This window comes from Tupaia chinensis, unplaced genomic scaffold (genome assembly GCF_000334495.1).
Source record: "Tupaia chinensis unplaced genomic scaffold, TupChi_1.0 Scaffold143568_1, whole genome shotgun sequence".
NCBI classification, from domain to species: domain Eukaryota; kingdom Metazoa; phylum Chordata; class Mammalia; order Scandentia; family Tupaiidae; genus Tupaia; species Tupaia belangeri.
The window spans coordinates 10,380-20,302 of NW_006203413.1; the positions used below are offsets into that span (position 1 = coordinate 10,380).

General features: G+C 35.4%; 1 pseudogene; it reads right to left on the reverse strand.

Annotated features, from left to right (window-relative positions):
• Nucleotides 1-4,099: 4,099 nt before the first annotated feature.
• Nucleotides 4,100-4,629, reverse strand: LOC102476717 (ubiquitin-conjugating enzyme E2 variant 2 pseudogene; annotated as a pseudogene).
• Between the last annotated feature and the right edge of the window lie 5,294 nt (nucleotides 4,630-9,923).

Genomic DNA, 9,923 nt, shown 5'->3' on the forward strand with positions numbered 1-9,923 from the left:
GTTTTTTTAAAGAGAGGCTTTTGTTATAGGGTGCATGTGCTCGCTGGAAAGACAGAGAGACCGAGAGATAGAAAGTGAGAAATCATTCCCTAGGGGAGATGGCCACGCTGCAATCTCTTCTCTCCATTCTCCTCTCAAGATCTTGGGCACACATACACCCCACATGAGTTTAAGCCACTGGGTCTGAAACTCAAACTGTGGTTGACCATGTGGGAGTCCAGTGATGTAACCGTTTCATCATCTGTTGGTCCCAACATTGTATGTTTTTGTTGTATTCACCGTGATGTTCTGAAATATGTATGCATTGTGTAATGGTTAATTGTACCTAATTAACAAATGCATTACCTCACATCATTATCATTTTTGTGGTAATCATACAACCATCTATGGTTGTTACCTTGCTTTATACAAAAGATAATATCTTGAAATTTGTTCCTTCTGTTGTAAATATAATTATGCATCATTTGACCAAGATCTCTCCAGTCCCCTCTTTCTTGTTGACCACCTCAGCTACTCTACTCTCTGCTTGTAAGAGATTAGGTTATTTTCGATTCCACATATAAGTGAGTTTATAAGGTATTTTTCTTTCTATGCCTGGTTTATTTCACTTAACTTACTTCCCCCTAGGCTCATATATGTTTCTTTTTTATGGCTGAATAGTGTTCTGTTGTGTATATATACACCACATTTTCTTTATCCATTTATCCATTGCTGGATACTTCAGTCATTTCCATATCTTGTCTATTGTGCACTTGTGTGTAAAGGTTGACTCAGGAATTGAAGCTCAGTCTTCTGTATGTCCTCAGGCATTTCAGGAATTGCACTACTGCTGAGCCACTATGGCTGGGCTCCTACATATTTTATTTTATTTTTATACCTGTTGTAAATGAGATTGTTTTCTTGATTTTTTAACAGATAATTAGTTCACTATTAGCGTATAAAAATACTATTGATTTTTATGTGTTGATTTTGTATACTAAATGTAATTTAATTTGTTCCTAGTTCTAACAATTTTTTTGGTGGAGTTGGAATTTGAATTAGTTCTTAAATATTTGCTGTATATGATATAATGCCATCTGCAAAGAGAGACCATTTCACTCTTTCATTTCCAATTTGGATGCCTTATCTTTTTTTCCCCTCTTGCCTAATTGCTTTAGCTAGGACTTGTGCTAATTTTAATGTAAATGTTGAGTGTGGGCATTTGTGTCTTGATTTTGATCTTAGATGAAAAGCTTTCCCCATTTATATGCCATTAGCTGTGGGTTTGTCATGTATGGTCTTTATTGTGTTAAGGTACAATTCTTTATACCTAGTTTGTTAAAAGCTTTTATCATGAAAGAATGTTGAGTTTTGTCAAATACTTCTTCTGTATCTATTGAAATGACTGTAGTTTTTTTTGAAAAGAATTATTTATTTACTTGTATTTATTTATTCATTCATTTATTTTCATTTGACCAGAGAAAGACAGACACACAGACAGAGGGAAAGTGAGAAAGCAAGCCACCAGGTCTGGGACTCGAACCGTGGTCAGCCATGTGGGAGTGTCCAGCGACTTAACTATCATGCCACCTGCTGGCCTTAATTGTAGTTTTAATTGTTTTGTCCTTCATTCTGTTAATGTGAGGCATCAGATTTATATTCTGCCTATGTTGAGCCAATATGACATCCTCGGAATGAATCTCATTTGATCATGCTTAACGATCTCCTTAATGTGCTATTGAATTTGGTTTGTTAATAGTTCATTGAGAATTTTTGTATTTTTGTTCAATGGGATAATGGCTTAGAGTTTTCTTTTTTTGGTAGTGTCTGTGTCTGTCTTTGGTATCAGGGTAATGCTAACTTTGAAAAATGAGCTTATAAGTAGTCCTTCCTCTTTAATTTTTTGGGAAGAGTTACTTGTGCTAATTTTAATGTAAATGTTGAGTGTGGGCATTTGTGTCTTGATTTTGATCTTAGATGAAAAGCTTTCCCCATTTATATGCCATTAGCTGTGGGTTTGTCATGTATGGTCTTTATTGTGTTAAGGTACAATTCTTTATACCTAGTTTGTTAAAAGCTTTTATCATGAAAGAATGTTGAGTTTTGTCAAATACTTCTTCTGTATCTATTGAAATGACTGTAGTTTTTTTTGAAAAGAATTATTTATTTACTTGTATTTATTTATTCATTCATTTATTTTCATTTGACCAGAGAAAGACAGACACACAGACAGAGGGAAAGTGAGAAAGCAAGCCACCAGGTCTGGGACTCGAACCGTGGTCAGCCATGTGGGAGTGTCCAGCGACTTAACTATCATGCCACCTGCTGGCCTTAATTGTAGTTTTAATTGTTTTGTCCTTCATTCTGTTAATGTGAGGCATCAGATTTATATTCTGCCTATGTTGAGCCAATATGACATCCTCGGAATGAATCTCATTTGATCATGCTTAACGATCTCCTTAATGTGCTATTGAATTTGGTTTGTTAATAGTTCATTGAGAATTTTTGTATTTTTGTTCAATGGGATAATGGCTTAGAGTTTTCTTTTTTTGGTAGTGTCTGTGTCTGTCTTTGGTATCAGGGTAATGCTAACTTTGAAAAATGAGCTTATAAGTAGTCCTTCCTCTTTAATTTTTTGGGAAGAGTTTGAGAAGAATTTGAATTAGTTCTTAAATGTTTGCTAGGATTTAGCAGTAAAGTAATTAGGTTTCTGGCTTTTCTTTGATAGGAGACTTTGCTGATTTAATCTCTTTATTAATTGTTGGTCTGTTCAGATTTTTTATTCCTCAAAAATTCAATATTGATTGAGTGTATGTATGTAGAAATTTATCCATTTTCTAGGTTATCAAGCTTGTTGGTGTATAATTATTTATTACTTTCACGTTCCTTTGCATCTTTGTTGTATTGGTTGTAATTTCTTCTTTTTCATGAATGATTTTTAAAATGTCTTCTCTTTCTCTTTTTTAGCTAGTCTGCCTATTGATTTGTCAATTTCCTTTGTCTTTTCAAGAACTCAACTCTTGGGACCAGCAGTTAGTGTAATGGCTATGTTGCTGAACTCCCACGTAGTTGACCGTGGTTCGCGTCCTGGACTTGGTGGCTTAAGCTCACGCCGGTGCGTGTGCGTGCGTGCCCAAGATCCCGAGAGGAGAGTGGAGGAGAAATGATTGTGGCGTGGCCATCCCCCCGGGGGGTGATTTCTTGCTTTCTGTCTCTGTCTCTCTGTCTGTCTGGCGAGCACACATGCCCTATAGCAAAAACCTCTCAAAAAAAAAAAAAAAAAAGAACTCAACTTTTAGTTTTATTGATCTTTTCTACTATTTTCTAACTTTATTTTATTTCTGCTCTCATCTTTATTATTTCTTTCATTCTTCTATCTTTGAGCTGAGTTTGTTTATTTTGTTGTTGTTGCATTTTTTTGAGGTGTAGTGTTATTTTATTTGAGTTTTTTTTATGTAAATGTTTTTTTTTTCCTGAGGACACGTTCAACATTTTATTTACATTTTAAGACTAACTTTAATCTCAAAATCACATATCCATACACCTATTTCCTTTTTGTTGACTTCACTTCAACTTAAATGCATGGTTTGTTAAAACTGTAAACAAATATTTACCATGTTACATGTGTGTTACATGTAACACGCAGGAACAGCTTTTAACAGAAATTCATCGATATACCCCCCCAACATTTTTTAATTATAAATACAGGTATCAAAACAATCCTGAACATATTTTTGATACTACTAGTAGTCAGCACCTACACTGCTTCAAAAATTAACACAATTTGTGACAATATTCATTATACCTGCTACCTTAACAATTTTGACTGCAGCTCTTTCACTAAGTGAGATGGATAAAGCGTGCCATTTCTGTTTTTCCTTCTTGAGATTTTTTACTTTTCAGAAGCACACATGCTTACAACACTGCCATCTGACACTTCTTGCCGTGCTTTTATCTTGAAAACTCAAATTCTATTTTGAGTACTCCAGACTTACATTTAAATGACAGTGCCTTAACAAGAGAAAAAAAAAATAGTACTCCATTTTCCCTCTTGTTACCTGAAAACATAATGGGTGTACATATATTAAATATATTCTTACAAATGTCCAGTCATGTTTACCAGCTGGAATTCTTTTACTTAATGTGTGGGTATTTACATTGTGATATTTAATCAAGACATTTATATGAGTAGAAGGTTGTTGATTTAAGACAAATTGAGAGCCTTCTGGTGGCTGTGGAAGCTTCATATTTTCTTTTGACATCATTAGACGTCGTAGCTCTTGAAGGATGACTTTAATACTGTAAGAGTTTTGCCATTTTGCTAACATTGGTATGCTCCATGCATCCACCATCCCACTGGAATTATTTATTCCATTCATATTAATTTTTGTTACAAATTTAACTGATGGAGGAGCTTCTGGGTATTTAGGTCCACATTCTACTTTCAGGCTATATATTCTGTTTTCATAATTTGTCCTTGGTGGCCCAATAATCATGCCTGTCCACCTTGTAAGTGTCATATCTTCATCATCTTCAAGGCCCCAGCTAACCGTACCATCGCCTACTCCTTTTTGTCCTTCTTCAAGTTCTTCCAACAAGCGAAAATTACGAGGAACTTTAACTCCTGTGGAGACCACCATCTTCTTCTGCAGCCCTGTAAATGTTTTTTTGCTATCAATTTCCCTCTGTAAATTGCTTTTCAGTATTTCATAAGTTTTGGTATATTCTGTTTCTATTTTTATTTGTATAAAGATATTTTTAAATTTCTCTTTTGATCTGCTCATTGTTTGGGAACATGTTTTATTTTCATGTATTTGTAAATTTTCTGAGATTTCTCCTTTTTTAATTGCTAGTTTTATACTAGAAATATGCCTTGTGGTTATAAAAGTTACTTGATATGATTTAAATGTTCTTAAATTTAAGACTTGTTTTATGCCCTGATATATGGTCTTTCCTGGAGAACATGGCATATGTGTTTGAGAAGAAAATGTGTTCTGCAGCTGTTGTATGAACTATTTTTATATGCCTATTAGGTCCAGGTCCATTAGTCCATGTGTAGTTTAAGCTTGATGTTTTTCTATTGATTTTCTGTATGGGTAATCCGTCTGTTGCTGAGAGTGGAGTTGAAGTCCTCTACTGTTATTGTATTGCAGATTGACTCTTCACATCTATTACAATTTGCTTTATATATTTATGAGCCCTGATGTTGGGCACATATATTTATAATTGTTATATACATTTGTGAACTAACCCTTTTATTATTCTATAATGATTTTCTGTGTCTCATTTACAGTTTTTGACCTAGTATCTATTTTTTCTCATATAAGTGTAGCTCTTCCTACTCTTATAGTTACTATTTGTGTGGAATATTTTTTTCTCATTTCTCTACTTTTAGCCTGTGTTCATAAAGGCAAAGTGAGTCTCTTGTAAGCAAGCAGCACATAGTTATGTTGTGTTTTTACAATATATCCATTTAACCACTCTGTTTTTGGATTTGAGAAATTGATCTATCTATATTCAAAATAATTATTGATAGGTAAGTACTTACTACTGTCATTTTGATAATTATTTTCTGGTTGTTTTGTAAATATTTGTTTTTCTTTCTCTTTTGCTGTCTTCCTTTGAGGAGAAGTGATTTTTCTCTAGTTGTATATTGATTCCTTACATTTTGTCTTTCTGCTGGGATAGGTCTAGAAGCTCAGTTAGCAGAGGATCTAGGGCTTTGGGGGCCTGCCTGGATCTGGGTTTATGGCAGTAGGCCCAGTGTTGGGTCCCAAGGCAAAGTTCTTTGCTCACTTAAAAAAATTCCCTAAGTGGATGGTATTTCACTGTTCAGTCTGCTGCCTAGGGTTGGGGGAAGGATGATGCAAGTCATGTAAAACTGTCCTCCTATACTCTTCAATGTATCTTTCTTTTTTTATCAAATTTATTTTACATTCATTCACTGTATATTATTACAGCATACAAAATGAATTTTCCCATCCAGGATACATTGAATATTGGCCAAATCAAAAATATTAACATACCTATTATCTTCAAAAGATAATTTTCCATTTTGTATTTCTTAACTGTTTTCTTTCTTTCCTTTTTTCTCCTTAATTCCTGCTCTGATACCCTCTGCCATTTCCCCCCCTCCTCTCACTCTGTCTCTGGTGTCCACAGTTGCTCTCCATGCCTTTGTATTGTCCAATATTTGAGCCTCTGCTATAGAGTACAAACTTTCGGTTTATATTGAATGGGGACATACAATGCCTCTCTTTCATTATCTAGCTTGATTCATTAGCAGTAAATCTTCCATGTTTGTTCACTTTCTATCAAATGCCACGGTCTCATTGTTTTTTATGGCTGAAAGTATTCTGTAGTATATATGTTCCATACTTTTTTAATCCATTCATCTGTTCATGTACATTTGGGTGGTTCCATGACTTAGCAATTTTGAAAATGCTGCAATAAATATGGATGTGCAAATGTTTTTCCAAGTGAGCATTTTTCTATCCTTTGTGTAGATAACCAGGAGTAGAATTGTTGGATCATATGGTAGTTTTATTTGTAGGTCTTTGAAGCACCTCCATATTGTTCTTCACATTGGTTGTACTAATTTACATTCCCACTAACAGTGTAGGAGAGTTCCTTTTTCAACACAGCCTTGCCAGCACTTATCATTCTTTATTTTTCAAATCTTAGCTATTCTGATTGGGGTTAAGCGCTATCTCATTGCGGTTTTGCTTTGTATTAACCCTTATGATAAGAAATATTGAGCATTTTCTTGAATGTTTTTTGATCATTCATATGTCTTCCTTAGAGAGTTGTCTATTCAGCTCATTTGCCCTTCTTTTTTTGGGGTAAGCTATTTGAGTTCTCTGTTCACTTTAATCCAATAATGAAACTAAACATCACAAGTAACAGGACATATTAAAATCTTATACCACATATAGAATAAAATAAGAACACAGGATTGCTTCTAGGATTTCCTACCAAAGGTGTAGAACTAAATTTAGTCGTGAAAGAACATCTGACAAACCCAAACTGAAGAACATCTCACAAAATATTTGGCCCATAATCATCAGAACTGCTAAAGTCAAAACATCAAAGAAAGAACATTATCAAACAGAAGGAACCAAAAGAGGCATGACAGCTAATTGCAGTACATCATTTTAAGCTGGATTTTTTTCTTTTCTCTTTTCTTTCTTTCTTTCTTTCTTTCTTTCTTTCTTTCTTTCTTTCTTTCTTTCTTTTTCTTTTTTTTTTCTGTAAAGGACAAATGTGACAAATGGCAAAATTTGAATGAGGTCTGAGGATTAGATGATTGTACTGTATTGTTAACTTCCTGATTTTGATCTTAGTACTGTGGCTTTGTAAGAGAATGACCTTGTTTGAAGGAAATAAACACTAAATCATTTGGATGTGATGGTGAAAAAATTAGATTTAAAGAGTAATCTGTAATCTTCAAAGCATGAGATATTTCAACCCACACATTGTAACTGATGCAACCAGATACTGTCTCTTATACTTGGAAGCTGAAGCTCAGACTTTCTTGATTTTATTCTTCTACTTAGTGGAATAGCTAGGACATGAACCCAATATTGTTGTGATGCCATTCTGGCCAAAGGACCACAATTGTGTTAAAAAATTTTGCTTCGGGGACCAGCAGGTGGTGTGGTGATTAGGGGTGCTGGATTCCCACATGGTGGTCCATGGTTCAGGTCCTAGACCTGGCGGCTTGCTTTCTCTCTCTCTGTCTCTCTCTGTACCTCTCTGGTCAAATTGAAATAAACAAATGAATAAAGTTAAATGAAAAACATTAAAAAAATTTGCTTCAGTAAGATATCTCAACCACCTGTATTATATTATAGATATTCTGTTGAGTTTTATGGAGAAACAATAAATATGCAAAGATACATTTTAATTATGAGTATATTGAACATACAAAACATACTTGTGGGCATGGTGGCACCTGCCCTGTGGCAAAAAATGTAGTCTTTGTTCTTAAAGACCTTACTGCTTAATGGGGAAGCCAGAATCATTTATGAATTTTATTACACTTGAAAAGAAAAGGACAGCATTTTGGAGTCTTTGCAAAAAACACTCCACTTCAAAGGATATTTCAGTACAAGACACACCTTGGACAATTAGAAGTCCTTTTAGCTAGCCTCAGTGTGATTGATCCTAGAGAAAAGGAAGGAACAGGTATCTACACTGGCATCATAAGATTGAAAATCAGAAAGACGACTGGTATCAGGCCCTAGAAAAGCATCCTCAGTGAATTTACTCCCACTGCGTTCCATTTTTAAAGTAGATACTCCCTGTCTTTTTGATAGGCTTTATTTCTTTTCTAAATCCTTGAATATACATAATTTCAAAACTTTTTTCATTGGTCTTCTCTTACTTTTCAGTATTCCTTTGGATGAGTCATCCAAGGATTTAACCACATCTTAACAAATACTTAAATCTCTATCTGGGACTTGATCTCTTTTTCCCATATTTCCATATTCAGTCATCCGGTCAGTGCAAACCTCATATTCTCCACATACAACCTAGTACTTTGAATCTTTTTTGAAGAGGTAAATTATTTCTTAGGAAATTATTTTTGTCTATTGTAGAGAAATTATTGTGGAATATGGTTTATTTTATGCAGGAGGAAGTTTGCACTCCATTTTCATGAGGTGAAACCCAGATTATTTTATGAATTCCCCCAGGTGGAATGCTCACAGGTGCACTCATCCGGCTTTTCTTTCACCTGCACATCTGATCGTATTGAACCCTAATTTTAGATAATTTTTTTTAGAGGTTTTTGCTATAGGGCGTGTGCGCTCGCTAGACAGACAGAGATAGAGAGACAGAAAGTGAGAAATCACCCCCCAGTGGAGATGGCCACACCGCAATCCCTTCTCCTCCATTCTCCTCTTGGGATCTTGGGCACACACGCACATGTGCCCGGCGTGAGTTTTAAGCCACCGGGTCTGGGACGTGAACTGCGGTTGACTACATGGGAGTCCAGCAACATAGCCATTACGCTAACTGCTGGCCCCCAGATAATTCTTATATAACCCAACTTTTCTATTTCTATTTAGTTACTCTCAGTGACTTAGAGTATCATCACTTTTTACATAATCCGCTATAATGCTCCCTTTACTACTTACATTTTGAGACCACACTAATTGTGACAGAGTACTAATTCCATTTACTTTTTGAACACTCAGCTAGACTACATTTCTCAGCATCCCTTACAGTGACGTGTGATCCTGTGGTTGAGTTCTACCAACTCACCTGTGGGTCCAGTTTTGGATTCTTCCACATACTCTTTCTACTTGTGTCAACTGAATGTAAATGTAAAAGAGGCTTAATAGGAGGGTAGAGTCACATGGCAGAATGAGTCTTTGCTCCTAGTTCTTGAAATCCAGAAGAGCCAACTACCATCAAGGGGACTAACTTAATGTGTCTCTATGTTGAGATAAATAAACTTTTATTTTCTGAAACCCGTTGCACATTTTTTATCCTATCCAGTATTTGTTATTATAGTATAGGATATCAAAAGTAGGTCAGTGATTTTCCTAAATATACTTGTATTCAGTAGTTAATTCAATCTATAACTAATTCACTCACTAAATCCTAGTGTCTCGGGAACCAGCAGTTAGCGTAATGACTATGATGCTGGACTCCCACGTAGTCGACTGCAGTTTGCGTCCTAGACCCAGTGGCTTAAAACTCACGCCGGGCGTGTGTGTGTGCGTGCCCAAGATCCTGAGAGGAGAATGGAGGAGAAGGGATTGTGGCGTGACCATCCCCCCTGCGGGGTGATTTCTTGCTTTCTGTCTCTCTGTCTCTCTCTGTCTGTCTGGCGAGCGCACGTGCCCTATAGCAAAAACCTCTCAAAAAAAAAAAAAAAGAATTGCAAAGGACAAAATGAAATTAATTTATAGGACATATATATATATATATACACA